This window comes from Dipodomys merriami, unplaced genomic scaffold (genome assembly GCF_024711535.1).
Source record: "Dipodomys merriami isolate MVZ:Mamm:240054 unplaced genomic scaffold, mDipMer1.0.p SCAF_99, whole genome shotgun sequence".
In the NCBI taxonomy this organism is placed as follows: Eukaryota; Metazoa; Chordata; class Mammalia; order Rodentia; family Heteromyidae; genus Dipodomys; species Dipodomys merriami.
In genome coordinates, this window is record NW_027206612.1 from 3,890,592 (window position 1) to 3,910,000 (window position 19,409).

The window sequence follows — 19,409 nt, forward strand, 5'->3', positions numbered from 1 at the left end:
AACCCTTCCTCTCCTCCCGCTTTCCTGGCCTGGCCTTGGCATCTTAAGCCCCGCGCACAGCTGAGCTTTCCACGGACTGCTGGTTCTTTTATTTTTATTTGATTTTTTTTTTTAATTTTTTGGTCAGTCATGGGGCTTGAACTCTGGGCCTGGGCGCTGTCCCTGTGCTCTTCAGCTCAAGGCGAGCGCTCTTCCACTTGAGTCACAGTGCCACTTCCAGTTTTCTAGTGGTTTATTGGCAATAAGAGTCTCACTGACTTTCCTGCCGGGGCTGGCTTTGAACCGTGATCCTCAGATCTCAGCCTCCCAAGTAGCTAGGATTACAGGCGTGAGCCACCAGCGCCCAGCCTGCTGGTTCTTTTAAACCCTCAGCCAGGCTCCAGTTTGTCCCAATAGAAATCACTGCCTGAGGCAGCTGAGCCGGGAAGGTAGAACAGGATTCCCGGAGCTGCAAGTTCAGCCAGCGCTGGCTGCGCTCTGGGAAGGAAGGTGCTTTCAATGGAACGGCAAAGCCCTCACACCTCTCGGTTGTGTGCAGGTGACCAGCTTGCCGGGAGCTGGCCACTCCGCTGGGATGGAGGGCTGGGAGGCGCCCGGGTGTCCACGTGCTGCGGTCCCGCTGCTTCGCGTGCTTTCTCTGGGATGAATGACTCACTAGTTGGCGTTGGTTAATTTCCACAGTTCTCTGTTTTGTTCATGATTGGTTGTGTTGTTTTGGCCAACCCATAGGTTGCTTAATTCTCCAGGTTTCCATGACTTAATGCTGTAATTCATAATATAGTACCAGCTGCTTTTGTCACCCAGTGTAGTTGACTGACACACTAATCCTATGTGGCAAAGCCTTCTGCGTTCCTTCGCCTGTCGTTCTTTCTGTTGTAACCTGACATCTACTACTTGTGAAGGCATGCCCCAGCTCCGGGCTTCCCGAGGGGGCTGGGCCGAGCCCCTGGCCCTGTGGACCAAAGAAGGCAATAAGCATTGGTGAAGAGCAGAGAGCGGGGTGTGAGTCTGGCCTGGCCATTTCAGGAAGACAAAGGATTCCGTGACCCCAAATCGTGTGCTGGGTACTAGCATTGGTTGTAGGTTTAAATAGGAAAAGAGTTGGGGGCAGGGGCTGAGAGGCGTGGACGGGGAATCAGCCTCGTCCGTGGGCAGGCGGCCCGGCCCTCTCAGATTCCAAGATGGCTGCAGGGTGACCGAGTCCCTGGGCTGTGAACTAGGCCGCTCCAGGCCAGCATGTGCTCCCAGCGTTGGGGTGGAGTGTGCTCATTGTCAAAGGGACGTTTTCACAAGGTTCTTACGCATCCTGTCCTTCAAGAAGCTTCAAGATGGCTCGGGAGAGAAGGACTGAGAGGAAAAGAGAATCATCAAAATGACAGAGAGGGACAGATGGATTTTTTTATGCCAGCACCCCATGCCCTTCTTCATTACAATTTTTAAACAAAGCAGTCCAGCAAATGCGGTATACCACCATACTCCCAATGTCATTGCCCATATCATCACAAAAGAGATAAATTTAAGAAATAAAAAGAAATTTTAACTGGGCACTGGTGGCTCAAGCCTATAATTCTAGTTACTCAGGAGGCTGAGATCTGAGGATCATGGTTCAAAGCCAGCCCAGACAGGAAAGTCCGTGAGACTTGTATGTACAACTAACCACCAGAAAACTGGAAGTGGTTTTGTGACTCAAAGTGGTAGAGTACTAGCCTTGAGCAAAAGAGATCAGGGATAGTACCCGGAGTTCAAGTGCCATGACCAACAGAAAGAAAGGAAGAAAGGAAGGAAGGAAGGAAGGAAGGAAGGAAGGGAGGGAGGGAGGGAGGGAGGGAGGAAGGAAGGAAGGAAGAAAGAGAGAGAGAAAAAAAGAGAGAGGGAGGGAGGGAGGGAGGAAGGAAAGGAAGGAAGGAAGGAACGAAGGAAGGAACGAAGGAAGGAAGGAAGGAAAAACAAAAGTGTTAAGTTCCTGCTCAAGCCTTTTCCAGCTCAGTTAATGTGGAAAAGCCCTTGGTTTTTGTTGTCAAGTTGTGTTCAAAGCACTGTGTGTAATTTCCCTCTTAATTTGGGAATTACTCCTTCCTGAAGCAGACTGGCATTTAAGTGGTGGGGTGGACATTTGGGATTTGTTGAAAGGCATTGTGTCACTAGTGCAAGTTGGGTGGCGTCAAGGGAAAACTGAAGGGCGCGTGCTCGGGCAGTGGAACTCTGTGGGTGGCCTCCTGGGACCCTGCTTTTCCTGAACGGCCTTGGGCCCTGCGTGGGGAAGGGTGGAGACCGCACCGCCAGGGCCTCTTGAGTGACACAGCAGTCTCCAGGAAGACAAGCCGGCTGTGCTGGGAGACGCACGGCAGGGCCGCAGCCGGTCAGAGAGGGGCGTGTGCGCGCCACTAAGGAGCCGTGGGAAGCATTCTCGGAATCGCGGCCCTGTGCTGGGTGTTGGAAGCTGTGTCAAGTGAAGGACGTTGGCTGACCAACATGTGAACTTGGGAAGGGGCGGCATGAAGCCTCAGGCACACTCAGGGAGAATCACCACAGCTGTGTGCAGCCAGTGCGGCAGGAGGGAACGCGGACTTCACCAGTGAGGGTCCCGCGGGGAGGGGTGGGCAGCCCGGGGAAGGGCAGCCCGGGGAAGGCTGAGGGTCCCGCGGGGAGGGGTGGGCAGCCCGGGGAAGGCTGAGGGTCCCGTGGGGGAGGGTGACTGGGCAGCCCCGGGGAAGGCTGAGGGTCCCGTGGGGGGAGGGGTGGGCAGCCCGGGCATTGGGCTTCTTGTCTCTGTAGCCCGGGGGAACTTGTGACCAGCGAACTTGATCATGGTTTGGACGTGTCTGTGGAGAGCGTTGGGAGGGCGTGGTGACTGGCCTGGTGGCCTTTTCCATCTCAGGAGAGGGGCGAGGCTGGACTGCGGCCGGTGCGGGGGGGGGGGGGTTGGGGGGGGGAGGGGAGTAAGAACCTTCTCCACCATCCACAGCGCTAAGTGGAGTGTCTGTGCCCCTCCCAATGTTTGTGCCAAGTCCTAGCCCCCAGGTGCGTGGGAAGAGGGAAGCTTTGAGGGGTAAGGGCACGAGGGGAGGTGTTGATGGGTAGGTGTAGTGGCCTACAGTAAGCTCGAGACTCCCTCCCCCCTGCTGGAAAGTGGGGGAGGGGTGCGGGGGGGGAGGGGAGACATCTGGAAACCCACAGCAGCCCCAAACAGACACCAGATCCTCCCAGGCCCTGCACCGCAGCCCAGAGCCGGGAGATGTTAGTCTGGTGTTTGTAAGCTACTGAGTTTGTGTCATTTGGTTGGACGAGCTCAGACAGACAGAAACGATGTCTTGTGGTCTGCTCTCAGCAGAAATGGGGCCAGGGCGAAGCCCTCACCAATGGCGGTGTCAGGCCTAAACCTAGCAGGGTCAAGTGCCAGGCATCCAGGTAGACCCCTTCAGACATGGGTTCGAATGCCGGGCATCCGGGCAGACCCCTTCAGATGTGGGTTTGAATGCTGGGCAGACCCCTTTAGATGCGGGTTCGAATGCCAGGCATTCCGTCAGACCCCTTCGGACGCGGGAGATAGCAAGCCTGCGGAGGGCAGAAGGAACACCTCCCCCCCTCTTGTCCCTGGCGCCCTCCCTCCCTGCTCCTGCAGAAGCCTCAGGCTGAATTCACAAATCAGTTATAGTAGAGGTCTGCACAGCTCTGCTCAGACCAGAGCCTCCCATTTCTGTGTGCATTTGCAAACAACAACCCTTATGACATCCAGATTGGCTTGAGGTTTTATCCAACATTAATTCCATGGTTTAAATCAGAAGCCACCCGAGGCCAGGGTGTGTCTGTGCCGGTCCAGAGCTTTGTGCCACTCAGCAGGGCAGGTGTCGAGTGTCCGAGTGAGCACCGGAGCCACGGGAGCCACAGGAGAGAACAAGGCCCTTCCTTAATTCAAACCTCAGACTGCACGAAAGCCAACCGTCCATCAAATCACCACATTCCTTTACTTCTTGCTCTTTAGTCCACATCCCTTTCCCGCTGGAGGCACTATTCCGATCACTATAGTCTTCGCCATCCCTGCCTTGAATTAATACCTCGTTGCCTTTCTAAAGCACTTTTGTCCTCTTGATCTTCTGCGTAACTCGTAAGAAATGCACATAAACATTTACCGCACATGAGAATTCAAACAGAAGAGCACCCAAATAAACATGGAGATGAAGCCAATAGCTCATGCTCATTTTGTTCATGCTCAAATGACCTTTTTTTACTTGTTTTCGCATTAAAATTATTATAATTGGTATTTCACTGTTCAAAAATACTCTAGGCTTTGAAGAAGTGTGTTGTGTTCATTCAATGCATTGTATGCATGATATTATAGACCTGTGTCCACAGTACTACAGGTGTGTGCCAAGGTACTACATGATTGGACTTGCTCAATGTGAATACACATTGAAAATGATTTAAAATATGGAAAAGTTAGCAAGTGCATAACTAATGAATAGGTAATAGATGAGTGACTGGATTGGTAGATAAATGGATGAACAAATGAGTAGATGAGAGAATGTGTGGATGGGTTGGTGGATGGATGGAGAGTTGGTTGTATAGACAGGCAGATTGGTAGATGGATAGGTACTTGGATGGTTGTGTATAGATGGCTAGAGGGAGGTATGGTGGTCTGGTAGATAAATGATGGATGGATGGATGGATGGATGGATGGATGGATGGATGTGTGGGAGTCTATCCATGCATCCACAGGTATGAATAGGCTGGTGGTTGTATGGCTAGATGGGTGGTTGGTTTCGTAAGTGTGTAGATTGGTGGATGGTGGATGGATAAGTGGTTGGGTGGATGGATGGGTGGATTATTGGGTGGATGTTAGATAAATGGGTAGATGGATAGGTAGATTGTTGAGTGTCAATGGGTGGGTGGCATGGCTTCTGTCCATACATCTACACCTATGAAATTGTGGGTACACTGGTGGTTGTGTGGCTAGATGTGTTGGTGAATGGGTAAGTAAATGAGTATATGTGTAGATTGGTAAATGGAGGATAGATAGATGACTAGGTGGATGACTGGTTGGATTATTGGCAGGTTGTCTGGCTGGACGGATGGACAGATGGATGGTATAGGTGTGTATCTATCCCTCCATAGATGTGGAAGTATGGAGAGAGTAGATGAATGGATGTATGGGTGGCTAAACGGGTATGTATGTACATTGGTGGATGGATAAATGGACTGGATGGATGGATGGATAAATGGACTGGATGGATGGATGGATGGACGGATGGATGGATGGATGGATAAATGGACTGGATGGATGGATGGATGGATGGATGGATGGATGGATGGATGGATGGACGGATGGATAAATGGACTGGATGGATGGATGGATAGATAGATAAATGGACTGGATAGATGGATGGATAGATGGCAATTGCACTGGTGGTGAACCAATGAAGTGGAAAGGAATGGATAGATGGGCCATAGACTGACAGTGAAATGAAAAGGTGGGTGAATTACGTTGAGAGGAAATATGAACTCCCTGAGTCGGTAAAAACGATGAATTTATTGACAACTAATCTCCTTTACTCATGTAGCATTCCCTTTGTTCTTGGTAGTATAAATGAAGCAGCAAAAGGTATGAAATAGATACTTTCTCTGTTCTGGCCACACAGCTTTAATTACTGCTTCAGAACGAGTCTTGAGTCTGGTAGAACCACTTTCTGTTTTCAGGTTTTCTTATGGACTAGCTCAGTCTCACTCTTCCTTCTTCCCTGTGCTTATAAAAGTTATTACAAATACCGTCAGTGTGTTGCTTGAAATCATACTTTCCATTAATTTGGGAGGAACTTGACAATGTCACAGTGTGAAGTCTCCCGAGTTATGTGATGTATTGCTGAGATCTCCGTTAGCATCTCTCCATAAGGCTTTGCAGTTTTCCTTCGGGGAGGATTGCGCATCTTTTGTGGAATTTGGCATCGGCTTTACTTCCTCTGATATGACCATAATGCCTTTCTGAAGGACACACTGCAGACGCCACGGCCTCCAGCCTCTGCCTGGCCTCGTGCCAGCCCTTGCTTGGTGTTTGTGTATGAGAGAGTGGGGAGCGTGGGCAGCGCTCACAGCCCCCGAATCCCAGGGCTGCACCGGCCGCCAAGCCGCATCGAAGGTGAGCCTCCACCAGCTTCCTCCCTCCTGAGGCGGCTTCCTGCTCCTCCCAGAGCTGGTCTCTCTAGGGTCTTACGAGCTCAGCATTTGAGTGAAACCAGAGGCAAAACGATTTAAATTCACAAGAATCACACAGAACATCTTCAAACAGTATTTTCAGAACAACGTAGATACTGACAAATGTGACGCCTTGGCACTGGGCAGACATTTTATCTCCCAGGGCTGAGGACTGGGACGGAGGCTTCCATGGTGTCCTCCCAGCCACCCCTCCCTCTCCCCCTCCCTCTCCCTCTCTGTCTCCCTCTCAGTCTCTCTCATCCTCTGTCTCTCTCTCCCTCTCCCCCTCCCCCTTCCCCTCCCTCTTCCCCTCCCCTTCCCCTCCCCCTCCCTCTCTGTCTCCCTCTCAGTCTCTCTCTCCCTCTCCCCCTCCCCCTTCCCCTCCCCCTCCCCCTTCCCCTCCTCCTCCCTCTCCCTCTCTGTCTCCCTCTCAGTCTCTCTCTCCCTCTCCCCCTCCCCCTTCCCTTCCCCTCCCTCTCCCCTTCCCCTCCCCCTCCCTCTCCCCTCCCCCTTCCCTTCTCCCTCCCCCTCCCTCTCCCTCTCATCTCTGTCTCCTTTCACTCCTCTCATCTCTCTTGCTCTCTCTCTTTCCTCTCTCTCCCTCTCTCTGTCCTCTCTCCCCCTCCTCACTGTCTCCCTCTCTCCCCCCTCTTTCCCCTCTCTCCCCCCTTTCCCCTCTCTCTCCTCTCCCTCTACCCTCTCTCCCCCCTTCACCCCATTCCCCCTCCCCCCTCTTTCCTCTCTCTCCCCTTCCTCTCTCCCCCTTCTCGCTGTCTCCCCTCTCCCCCTCCCTCCCCCCTCCCTCTCATCTCTGTCTCCTTTCACTCCTCTCATCTCTCTTGCTCTCTCTCTTTCCTCTCTCTCCCTCTCTCTGTCCTCTCCCCCCTTCTCCCCATTCCCCTTCTCTCCCCCTCTTTCCTCTCCCCCTCCCTCTCTCTCTTTCCTCTCTCTCCCTCTCTGTCCTCTCTCCCCCCTTCTCCCCGTCCCCCGTCCCCCCTCTTCCTCTCCCCCTCCCTCTCTCTCTTTCCTCTCTCTCCCTCTCTCTGTCCTCTCTCCCCCCATTCTCCCTGTCCCCCGTCCCCCCTCTTCCTCTCCCCCTCCCTCTCTCTCTTTCCTCTCTCTCCCTCTCTCTGTCCTCTCTCCCCCCTTCTCCCCGTCCCCCGTCCCCCCTCTTCCTCTCCCCCTCCCTCTCTCTCTTTCCTCTCTCTCCCTCTCTCTGTCCTCTCTCCCCCATTCTCCCTGTCCCCGTCCCCCCTCTTCCTCTCCCCCTCCCTCTCTCTCTTTCCTCTCTCTGTCCTCTCCCCCCCTTCTCCCCATCCCCCTTCTCTCCCCCTCTTTCCTCTCTCCCCCTCCCTCTCTCTCTTTCCTCTCTCTCCCTCTCTCTGTCCTCTCTCCCCCCTTCTCCCCGTCCCCCGTCCCCCCTCTCCCCCCTCTTCCTCTCCCCCTCCCTCTCTCTCTGTCTCCGCCACTATCACACATCAGCCACAGAGGCACGTTTGGTGCATCCTTGCGGCTCCTCTAGAACCCCCTCCCCCTGTGCGCTCCTGGACAACACGTCCACGTGGTCCTCAGGCGCTGACCACGGGCCTCCGTGAGCCGGGCCTCCGTGAGCCGGGCATCCATGAGCCGGGCCTCCGTGAGCCGGGCCTCCGTGAGCCGGGCCTCCGTGAGCCGGGCCTCCGTGAGCCGGGCCTCCATGAGCTGGCGCTGGGCCTCCGTGAGCCGGGCCTGGAGCTGGCGCTGGGCCTCCGTGAGCCGGGCCTGGAGCTGGGCCTCCATGAGCCGGGCCTGGAGCTGGGCCTCCGTGAGCCGGGCCTGGAGCTGGCGCTGGGCCTCCGTGAGCCGGGCCTGGAGCTGGCGCTGGGCGCAGGGCTTGCTCCTGTGCTTTCTGTAAGAGAGGCAGGGAGCGAGGCACACACTCGCATGTGAACTTGGACGTGTAGTCGCTCCCAGCCCTGGGCCGGGCGTCTCCTCCCCTCCACCTCCCAGTCCGCTCCCACAGGAGCCAGGCAGGGTCTCCTGAGAGCTTCGTCTCCCGGAGTGGGCATCCGCCGGCCGGTTGTTGGGAGTTCTCTGCCGTGCTGGAAGTGCTGGCAGGTTTCGCACGACTGGCACCGTGGCCGAGTGCCCGGAGCGGCGTGGGCTGTGGGCAGACGGCGTGGGCTGTGGGCAGACGGCGTGGGCTGTGGGCAGACGGCGTGGGCTGTGGGCAGACGGCGTGGGCTGTGGCGGGTATTAGGAATTACCCAGGAACCTTGAAAAGGATTGCAAGGTCCACACGTTTAAAACTAAGCGCACATCAGTAGGGCCCAGAAGGCCTGGGAGGGCAAGCCAGCCATGAGGCTCTCTGTCCAGCCATGAGGCTCTCTGTCCAGCCATGCTGCCCTCTGTCCAGCCATGAGGCCCTCTGTCCAGCCATGAGGCCCTCTGTCCAGCCATGACCTCTGCACCAGCCATGACCTCTGCACCAGCCATGACCTCTGCACCAGCCATGACCTCCACATCCCTACGAGAGCCAGCTGTCTCTTCCTGAACACCTACTGAGAAGATCCAGAACACATCAAGGGATTTGGCCTCAGAGAACAGATGGAACTAGATTTATAGGTAAAGACACAAATCTCACTGAATGCAGACTTTTAAGGTACCACTAAGAAGAATACAGAAAAATAAGACCTACAACAAGATAGAGGATGTTACTTTATTTTCCAGATAAAAATTCTGAAGTTGCCTACATTTTGCTGAAGTATTTTTGTTCTAAGGAAGGTGTAAAGATGCAAATATAAATAAGCTATATTCTCCACCCTTGAGGAAGCCTACTGTGTATCATGCAATAATTATAAATACCTCCAACTCAAGGTCACAGAAAGAAAGAAGAGGATATGAGATCAAACAGGCAGGATCCTGTTCAGAAAGTGTGGGAGCACTGGAACTAGAAGATGTGGGAGGAGGAGGAGAGCAAGAAATGGAAAAAGCCAAACTGGTGAGAGGAAGGAAGAAAGAATAGCACAGCACAAGGAATTTTGGGAGAAAGAGGAGAAGTCCACTTTATTAACTGGTTTCAAAATGAATACAAGAATGAAATACACCAATCTTGATTAGAGTCGACTTAAAGATGGAGCTATCGAGGGAACATTCAGGGAATCTCTCTACCTCCTCAGCTCAGAAGCTAGTCTTGTGTGAGATTGGTAGAGGTTAAATCATTGAGATTCAGTTAAAAAGCGACATTTGAAAGACGCATTCGGTTCTGCTCCCCGTGAAATCCACCAAAATGACAGAAAGCTGATATTTATTTTTAATACAGCTGAGGAGCAGGGCGGGGCCGTGGCCGTGCCGGGAAGGAGGGGGAGCCAGGGACGCCTCACAACCCCGAGGTCTCCGCACGGGGAGACGGCCCACACTGGACCTCCTAGGTGGAAAGCCTAACTTCTGTCCTCCGGAAAGGAGGCCTCCCGAAGTGACCTGGTCCTCCTTCCCACCCACCTCTCAGTGGAGCCCATCAGGTGAGATGAATTGCTCAAGAAGCCACTCTGTGTGGAAGACATCGCCACGTCAGTGTTTAACCACACTTCACTCAGAGGCCAGAGCCCCACTCACCAGCGTCCGTGCAAAGGGAGGGGGGGCTGGGTGCCCAGACGCCGGCCACCTGGCACTGGAGGTCAGGAATGAGCACCCGCCATTCCCATGCCGCCTGGGGGGGGGGCGCCCATGCCCAGACCCCGGCCACCTGGCACTTAAGGTCAGGGATGAGCGCCTGCCATTGGGGGACGCCCGTGCCCAGATGCCGGCCACCTGGCACTGGAGGTCAGGAATGAGCACCTGCCATTCCCATGCCGCCTGGGGGGGGGCGCCCATGCCCAGACCCCGGCCACCTAGCACTGGAGGTCAGGAATGAACACCCGCCATTCTGATGCCACCTGTGGGCGCCGGTGCCCAGACGCCGGCCACCTGGCACTGGAGGTCAGGAATGGCTTCCCGATGCCGCCTATAACCACAAGCCCGCCTAGGAGAGAGGGTATTCAGGAAAATCCACTCATGAAAGAGATTAAAACAAGGGGAAGAGAAGGGAAGGCAGATTAACAAAGTAGAAGAAGCAGACACTACCAAAGCTGCTGCTAACTTCCCCAGAAGTCATTGGGAAGAAACTATTTCATTTGCCAACAGGAGCAAGTTTTTTGTTGTGTTTTTTGTTTTTGTTTTTGTTTGTTTGTTGGTCATGGGGCTTGAACTCTGGGCCTGAGCACTGTCCTTCAGCTCAAGGCGAACACTCTACCACTTGAGCCACAGTGCTACTTCTGGTTTTCTGATGGTTTATTGGAGATAAGAGTTTCATGGACTTTTCTTGCCCGGGCAGGCTTTGCACTGTGATCCTGAGGTCTCAGCCTCCCAAGTAGCTAGGATTTCAGGTGTGAGCCACCAGCACCCGACAGGAACAAGTATTTTAATAGAAAAGGGTGGTGATGGGGCTGGGGGTTAGCCCAGCGGAAGGCGCCCGCCTGGTGTGCGCAAGGCCCTGGGTTCGGTCCTCAGCCCTGGAAAAAGAAAAAAGAAAAGGGTGGTGATTCAAATAACCAAGACTTATTTAGAAATTACAAATAGCAATTGAATTTTAAAATGTCAAAATTTCATTGGAATTCGAGAAGCTACAGCTAGAGGAGAGCAGATGAGAACCAAAGGCTTTTCCGATAGGACCATTGCCTGAGTGATATGCTCTGGGGGAAACAAGAAAGGAGAAAATGGAAAGGAAAGAACATTACGAAAAGAAGGGAAAGTTCACTGGAGTGATGGACCCCTGGGTGTTTGTCTCTCTCCACTTGGGGGTCAGCTAACAAAACTAGAAGAAAAGCAAGAGCTCCAATAATTCCAGGTGGCATCTGAGGAAGGGTTCATACAATGAGCTTCATTGAGATAAAACACTGGAGGGAGTGGGCTTGGGAGGGCCAGTTTAGGTTGTTTTTGTCAAGCCAAAGTAGATGTTTTAGCGTTCAGAGGTTATTTGAAAACATCATTACTCAGCTTTTTATTCCCAGGAAGCGGCAGGATTGGATTCCTCACCCCACTCCAGCTGGCGGGAGACAGGGACGCAGCAACCAGAGGCCATATGATGAGATAGAGAGGCCAGAGAGAATGGCAGCCCTCAGAAGAGCGAGCATGGAGCGGGATGAACTCATGATAAAGCACAGGAAGTCGTGTGTGTGCACACATGATCACAGCAGGCTGTGTGTGCGTGCGTGCATGCATGCGTGCGTGCGTGCACAGACACTATCTGGCTGCAGGGAGGAGGCGGGCGTGGGTAGGAAGCGTGGTCTAGCCTGCAACATTCCTGTCAGCAGTGTCCTGCCGTGGTAACTCTGGGACTGGTAGCAATCTATTGAAGTCTCAGGCAGCGGCACCCAGGCAGTACGGCCAGAGAGGTGCTGGTCACCTTGGCCACGGCAGGCGCTGCCCTGGACGCTGTCCTCCCCGGGCACCCCACTGGGGGTCTGCAGACTCACACATGCTCACGCTCATGAGCCAGAGTGAAATCAAGAGCGTAGGGAGGATCAGAGCTGGCTGGGGGAGCAGTGTGTCCTCGCCTTGCATGTTCTGTGTGATCTGTCTCTGAAACATACCTTAATGTCCGCAAGGAAAGCAAGATAGACGGGAAAGTATGCCCAAGGCGTGTTTTTGCATATATTGAAAATGGAGAAAACCTGAGTTATACCTAGAACACTTTAAATTACTAGCCTGGAATATTCTTTCTAACAGCACTTGAAAACAAACTTTCCAAAGAACTAGGAATGGAAAGAGGAAAGAGGAAGTGAGGAAAGAGGAAGTGTGGAGGGGGAAGGGAAGGGGAAATGACAAGAGGAAAGAATGAGGAAGTGTGGAGGGAGAAGAAAAGGGAAAATGAAAAGGAGGAAGGGGTGGAAAGAAGGAAATAGCAACCTGGCTTTCTTTACCCCCCAAACCAAAATTTTAGGACTGGAGGTCCTTTAAGTCTATTTATACTGTAAGGCATATTATTAAATTTTCATCTGTTTCCTATCACAGGAGCCAAACATGCAGTAATCAGTCACTCTCAAATTTTTGAACAAATAATGTTATTGACCACATAACTAATTCAAAGCAAATTAAACAATACATGGTCTTGGATCGAGGAAAAGTGAAAATCCTTCTCATTATATCATGAATATAAATTGAAATAGTCACCACTAATCTTAATACAGACATTAATAATCCATTGCTGTAAAGCCAGGTTCTAGTTGAAATCCCTTCTTGACCATCTCCTGTGTTGTGTTAATTGCTCTGCTCACCAAGTAGCTCTGAGTGGGGAGCCAGGCAGGGTGGCAGGGTGCAGGGCAGCGTGAGCTGGGCATGCAGGGGTGAGGCACGGGGCCCGGCCTGGATGCACTGGATGTGCAGGGGTGAGGCACGGGGGTGAGGCATGGGGCCCAGCCTGGACGCACTGGATGTACAGGGGTGAGGCACGGGGGTGAGGCACGGGGCCCAGCCTGGATGCACTGGACATACAGGGGTGAGGCACGGGGGTGAGCCGCAGGGCCCAGCCTGGACGCACTGGATGTGCAGGGATAAGGCAGGGGGATGAGGCGCAGGGCCCGGCCTGGCTGCACTGGATGTGCAGGGGTGAAGCACAGGGGTGAGGTGTGAGGCCTGGTCTGGATGCACTGGACGGGCAGGGGTGAGGCACAGGGTGAGGCATAGGGACCCGGCCTGGATGTGCAGGGGTGAGGTACGGGGCCCAGCCTGTACACACTGGACAGGCAGGGGTGAGGTGCAGAGCCCGGCCTGGATATCCAGGGGTGAGGCTCAGGGGTGAGGTGCGGGGCCCAGACTGGACGCACTGGATGTGCAGCAGTGAGGTACAGGGGTGAGGTGCGGAGACCTGGCCTGGACGCACTGGACAGGCAGGTGTGAGGTGCAAGGTGAGGCACGGGGACCCAGTCTGATACACTGGATGGGCAGAGGTGAGGTATGGGGGTGAAGCATGGAGCCCGGCCTGGATGCACAGGGGTGAGGCACGGGGACCTGGCCTGGACACACTGGATGTGCAGGGGTGAGGCGTAGGGTGAGGCACAGGGGGACCCAGCCTGGACGCACTGGATGGGCAGGGTGAGGCGTAGGGTGAGGCACAGGGGGACCCAACCTGGATGTGCAGGGGTGAGGCGTAGGGTGAGGCACAGGGGGACCCAGCCTGGATGTGCAGGGGTGAGGCGTAGGGTGAGGCACAGGGGGACCCAACCATGATGTGCAGGGGTGAGGCGTAGGGTGAGGCACAGGGGGACCCAGCCTGGATGTGCAGGGGTGAGGCATAGGGTGAGGCACAGGGGGACCCAGCCTGGATGTGCAGGGGTGAGGCACAGGGTGAGGCAGGGGGACCTGGCCTGGATGTGCAGGGGTGAGGCACAGGGTGAGGCAGGGGGACCTGGCCTGGATGTGCAGGGGTGAGGCATAGGGTGAGGCAGGGGGACCTAGCCTGGATGTGCAGGGGTGAGGCGCAGGGTGAGGCACGGGGACCCGGCCTGGATGTGCAGGGGTGAGGTGTAGGGGGAGGCAGGGGGACCCGTCCTGGATGTGCAGGGGTGAGGTGCAGGGGGAGGCAGGGGGACCCGGCCTGGATGTGCAGGGGTGAGGTGCAGGGGGAGGCAGGGGGACCCGGCCTGGATGTGCAGGGGTGAGGCATAGGGTGAGGCACAGGGGGACCCAGCCTGGATGTGCAGGGGTGAGGCATAGGGTGAGGCAGGGGGACCTGGCCTGGATGTGCAGGGGTGAGGCATAGGGTGAGGCAGGGGGACCTGGCCTTGATGTGCAGGGGTGAGGCATAGGGTGAGGCACGGGGACCCAGCCTGGATGTGCAGGGGTGAGGTGTAGGGTGAGGCACGGGGACCCGGCCTGGATGTGCAGGGATGAGGTGTAGGGGGAGGCAGGGGGACCCGTCCTGGATGTGCAGGGGTGAGGTGCAGGGGGAGGCAGGGGGACCCGTCCTGGATGTGCAGGGGTGAGGTGCAGGGGGAGGCAGGGGGACCCGGCCTGGATGTGTAGGGGTGACGTGCAGGGGGAGGCAGGGGGACCCGTCCTGGATGTGCAGGGGTGAGGTGCAGGGGGAGGCAGGGGGACCTGACCTGGATGTGCAGGGGTGAGGTGCAGGGGGAGGCAGGGGGACCCGGCCTGGATGTGCAGGGGTGAGGTGCAGGGGGAGGCAGGGGGACCCGTCCTGGATGTGCAGGGGTGAGGTGCAGGGAGAGGCACAGGGGGACCTAGCCTGGATGTGCAGGGGTGAGGTGTAGGGGGAGGCAGGGGGACCCGGCCTGGATGTGCAGGGGTGAGGCACAGGGGGAGGCAGGGGGACCTGGCCTGGATTTGCAGGGGTGAGGCGCAGGGGTGAGGTACAGGGGGACCCGGCCTGGATGTGCAGGGGTGAGGCGCAGGGGGAGGCAGGGGAACCCAGCCTGGATGTGCAGGGGTGAGGCGCAGGGGGAGGCAGGGGGACCCAGCCTGGATGTGCAGGGGTGAGGCAGGGGGACCCGGCCTGGATGTGCAGGGGTGAGGCAGAGGGGGAAGCAGGGGGACCCGGCCTGGATGTGCAGGGGTGAGGCGCAGGGGTGAGGTACAGGGGGACCCGGCCTGGATGTGCAGGGGTGAGGCGCAGGGGGAGGCAGGGGGACCCGGCCTGGATGTGCATGGGTGAGGTGCAGGGGGAGGCACAGGGGGACCTGGCCTTGATGTGCAGGGGTGAGGTGCAGGGGGAGGCAGGGGGACCCGGCCTGGATGTGCAGGGGTGAGGCAGGGGGACCCGGCCTGGATGTGCAGGGGTGAGGCGCAGGGGGAGGCAGGGGGACCCGTCCTGGATGTGCAGGGGTGAGGCGCAGGGGGAAGCAGGGGGACCCAGCCTGGATGTGCAGGGGTGAGGTGCAGGGGGAGGCAGGGGGACCCGGCCTGGATGTGCAGGGGTGAGGCAGGGGGACCCGGCCTGGATGTGCAGGGGTGAGGCGCAGGGGGAGGCAGGGGGACCCGGCCTGGATGTGCAGGGTTGAGGCGCAGGGGGAGGCAGGGGTACCTGGCCTGGATTTGCAGGGGTGAGGCGCAGGGGTGAGGTACAGGGGGACCCGGCCTGGATGTGCAGTGGTGAGGTGCAGGGGGAGGCAGGGGGACCCGGCCTGGATGTTCAGGGGTGAGGCGCAGGGGGAGGCAGGGGGACCCGGCCTGGATGTGCAGGGGTGAGGTGCAGGGGGAGCAGGGGGACCTGACCTGGATGTGCAGGGGTGAGGCGCAGGGGTGAAGCACAGGGGGACCCGGCCTGGATGTGCAGGGGTGAGGCGCAGGGGTGAGGCGCAGGGGTGAGACACAGGGGGACCCCGTCTGGATGCACTGGACACACAAGGATAAGGCAAGGGACCCGGCCTGGATACCACTAGGCTGAAGCCTTCCTTGGGGCTGGGGTGTCTGCATGGGTCCCCGACTGGCCTGGGTGAGCTCAGGCACTCCAGGACAGGGGCCTAGGAGGGCACTGAGCCCCACTCCTACCTCCCCACCCACCCGCACGGCCCTATCCTGCGTGGATGAAAACCCTCAGGCCTGAGTGGCTCCAGCTCCACCAGCTCTGCCGCCGGTGGACTTCCAGTCACTGCCACCCAGAGTGGCCACTGGGCAGACCCAGGGACAGTGAGCCCTGTCTCGTGACCAGGGTTACATGACTGACGCAGTGGCTTCAAGTCCCTAGGGCTCCTCTGAGAAGCCAAGCGTTGACCTTCACCCAGGGACAGAAAATCACAGGGTGATGGGGTAATGCGTGCAAAATCGATCTTGCAGAATGGACGCTTGCAAACTTTTTGCTCATTATTTACCAGTTCTGAAAGGCAAAATGTTAAGGCACAGTTTTCCTAATGAGTTGCAATGTGTGGTGAGATCCTGTTGTGAGGCAGACATCCAAAGATACTAGTCAGAAATGAGTCACTGCCCCCAAAGCGTGAACAAACACATGCCAGACCCGTGGGGGAAACACCAGATTTCACCAAAATTGGAACAAACCTGCTCAGATGATTTTAAAAAGCGGGAAATAAGAAATGCGAGACAGAGATCCCATTTTCATGGATGGGATCATCACGGGGAAAACCTTGCACAATTAACATCTGCTCATGAAATATGCTAAAGAATTAAAACATTTGCGCAACAAATAACCCTTTAAGTCAACAAAAAGATAATCAACAGACAGGAAAAGGTAAAAGACCATGTATTCAATAAGAGAAAGACGTTGAAATATATAATGGACACAAAATTTAACAGTTAAAAAGTTCAGAAGTAAATGCCCCAAACTGTGGAAAGACAGCTATGGACACACACACACAGCTATGGACAGGCACACACACAGCCATGGACAGGCACAGACATAGCTATGGACAGACATATATACAGCAATGGACAGGCATACACACATAGCTGGTGTAGAGAGCTGTGTCAGTGTGAGGGTGTAGGGAGCGGTATCAGTGTGAGGGTGTACGGCTCTGTATCAGTGTGAGGGTGTAGGGCTCTATATCAGTGTGAGGGTGTAGGGCTCTATATCAGTGTGAGGGTGTAGGGCTCTGTATCAGTGTGAGGGTGTAGGGCTCTGTATCAGTGTGGGGGTGTAGGGTGCTGTATCAGTGTGAGGGTGTAGGGCTCTGTATCAGTATGAGGGTGTAGGGCTCTGTGTCAGTGTGAGGGTGTAGGGCTCTGTGTCAGTGTGAGGGTGTAGGGCTCTGTGTCAGTGTGAGGGTGTAGGGCTCTGTGTCAGTGTGAGGGTGTAGGGCTCTGTGTCAGTGTGAGGGTGTAGGGCTCTGTGTCAGTGTGAGGGTATAGGGCTCTGTGTCAGTGTGAGGGTCTAGGGCTCTATATCAGTGTGAGGGTGTAGGGCTCTGTGTCAGTGTGAGGGTGTAGGGCTCTGTGTCAGTGTGAGGGTGTAGGGCTCTGTGTCAGTGTGAGGGTGTAGGGCTCTGTGTCAGTGTGAGGGTGTAGGGCTCTGTGTCAGTGTGAGGGTGTAGGGCTCTGTGTCAGTGTGAGGGTGTAGGGCTCTGTGTCAGTGTGAGGGTGTAGGGCTCTGTGTCAGTGTGGGGGTGTAGGGCTCTGTATCAGTGTGAGGGTGTAGGGCGCTGTATCAATGTGAGGGTGTAGGGCTCTGTGTCAGTGTGAGGGTGTAGGATTCTGTATCAGTGTGAGAGTGTAGGGCGCTGTATCAGTGTGAGGGTGTAGGGCTCTTTATCAGTGTGAGGGTGTAGGGCTCTTTATCAGTGTGAGGGTGTAGGGCTCTGTGTCAGTGTGAGGGTGTAGGGCTCTGTGTCAGTGTGAGGGTGTAGGGCTCTGTATCAGTGTGAGGGTGTAGGGCTCTGTATCAGTGTGAGGGTGTAGGGCGCTGTATCAATGTGAGGGTGTAGGGCTCTGTATCAGTGTGAGGGTGTAGGGCTCTGTATCAGTGTGAGGGTGTAGGGCTCTGTGTCAGTGTGAGGGTGTAGGGCGCTGTATCAGTGTGAGGGTGTAGGTCTCTTTATCAGTGTGGGGGTGTAGGGCGCTGTATCAGTGTGAGGGTCTAGGGCTCTGTATCAGTGTGAGGGTGTAGGGAGCTGTGTCAGTGTGGGGGTGTAGGGCTCTGTATCAGTGTGAGGGTGTAGGGCGCTGTGTCAGTGTGAGGGTGTAGGGCTCTTTATCAGTGTGGAGGTGTAGGGCTCTGTGTCAGTGTGGGGGTGTAGGGCTCTATATCAGTGTGAGGGTGTAGGTCTCTGTGTCAGTGTGAGGGTATATGGAGCTGTATCAGTGTGAGGGTGTAGGGCGCTGTGTCAGTGTGAGGGTGTAGGGCTCTGTATCAGTGTGAGGGTGTAGGGCTCTGTGTCAGTGTGAGGGTGTAGGGTGCTGTATCAGTGTGAGGGTGTAGGGCGCTGTATCAGTGTGAGGGTGTAGGGCGCTGTGTCAGTGTGAGGGTGTAGGGCTCTGTATCAGTGTGAGGGTGTAGGGCTCTGTATCAGTGTGAGGGTGTAGGGCTCTGTGTCAGTGTGAAGGTGTAGGGTGCTGTATCAGTGTGAGGGTGTGTTGTGCTGTATCAGTATGAGGGTGTGGGGCACTGTATCGGTTCTTCTGACTGAATTAGAGTCCACAGGGTCCCACATCATTGTTTAAAAGAACATCTGTACGATAGGATTTTAGCTGATGTCAAAGGTCTTGAAGAAAGCCAAAAAGCCCATTGCTTCCCGCCTAGAACTTGAGGAAGAGCCGGAAGGTGGTGGCAGGAGTGCATGAGCGTCCTGGGCCCTGCTGCTGCTCCTCTGTCTGTGAAGGCCCGTCTGGATCCCGTCCCAGGAGCTCCGTGATTAGTCGCCAGTCGCCATGTGGGGCTGTCCTCTGCCGCTGGACCCCTGGCAGTGGGAGCAGAGAAGGTCTTCAGGACCCCGGCCGTTGTCTCTGACTCTCAACACATGGAGAGCTGCTGGGTTCAAGTGTGCCATGTGGATGTAAACACACGTGTATTTGTGTGTGCGCACACGCACACATGCTGGGGAGAGGGGCCAAGCACCCTGACCCAGGGCCCATTGGTCTCTGGCTTCTCTGACTGAATCCCAGCAGTGACCACAGAGTCCAGCGTGGCAGCGCGGTGGCGGGACTTCCTGGCGGCCATGCTGGCTGTGGCTCCTATTGGAAAGGATCGTTACCCAAGAGTGCTTGCTTTGGGTGGTAGCGTGTCAACGCGCTTTAAACATCTGCACAGTGTTCAATCCACTGTACTGCCCACCAGCCAGGCCAACCTCAGTCAGTTTAGTAATAGAGAGCATTCAAAATGATTATAGTAATATTTACAAACCCTAACAATCATGGGAGTCTATGAAAGACGCTGTTCAGACATGGACGCTGCTGCTCTACAGCCACAACAAGAGGAGGACGGCTGAAGCCAGGCCGATGGGGCCGGCCGTGCCCTGGGCACCGCCCCGTGTGCACTCATGGTGTGCTCCAGCCGCCCACAGCTCCTGGGGTCTTCTGCTTCACCGCACTGGTCCCGAGATTTCTCTTACCCGGTTCTATAAGAGCACGTCTTGGGTATTTGGATAGTTGTGTCTGATGTGTATGTTTACATTACATAGCAACTTCACTTTGCACAGATTTTATTTCATGAGGGAGGATGGGTGTCCCGCTGGGTGTGCACGGCACCCCTCCCCTAGGCTGGGCCTGCGATGAACCCGTCAGGCTCACTGCACTGCCTTCCCGTT

At 55.7% G+C, this 19,409-nt stretch overlaps 1 protein-coding gene across 17 annotated transcripts in view; it reads left to right on the forward strand.

Moving 5' to 3' along the window:
- Window positions 1–19,409, forward strand: part of Myt1l (myelin transcription factor 1 like) — a 404,426-nt gene that overhangs the window by 190,527 nt on the left and 194,490 nt on the right. The gene's annotated exons all lie outside the window — the stretch shown is intronic.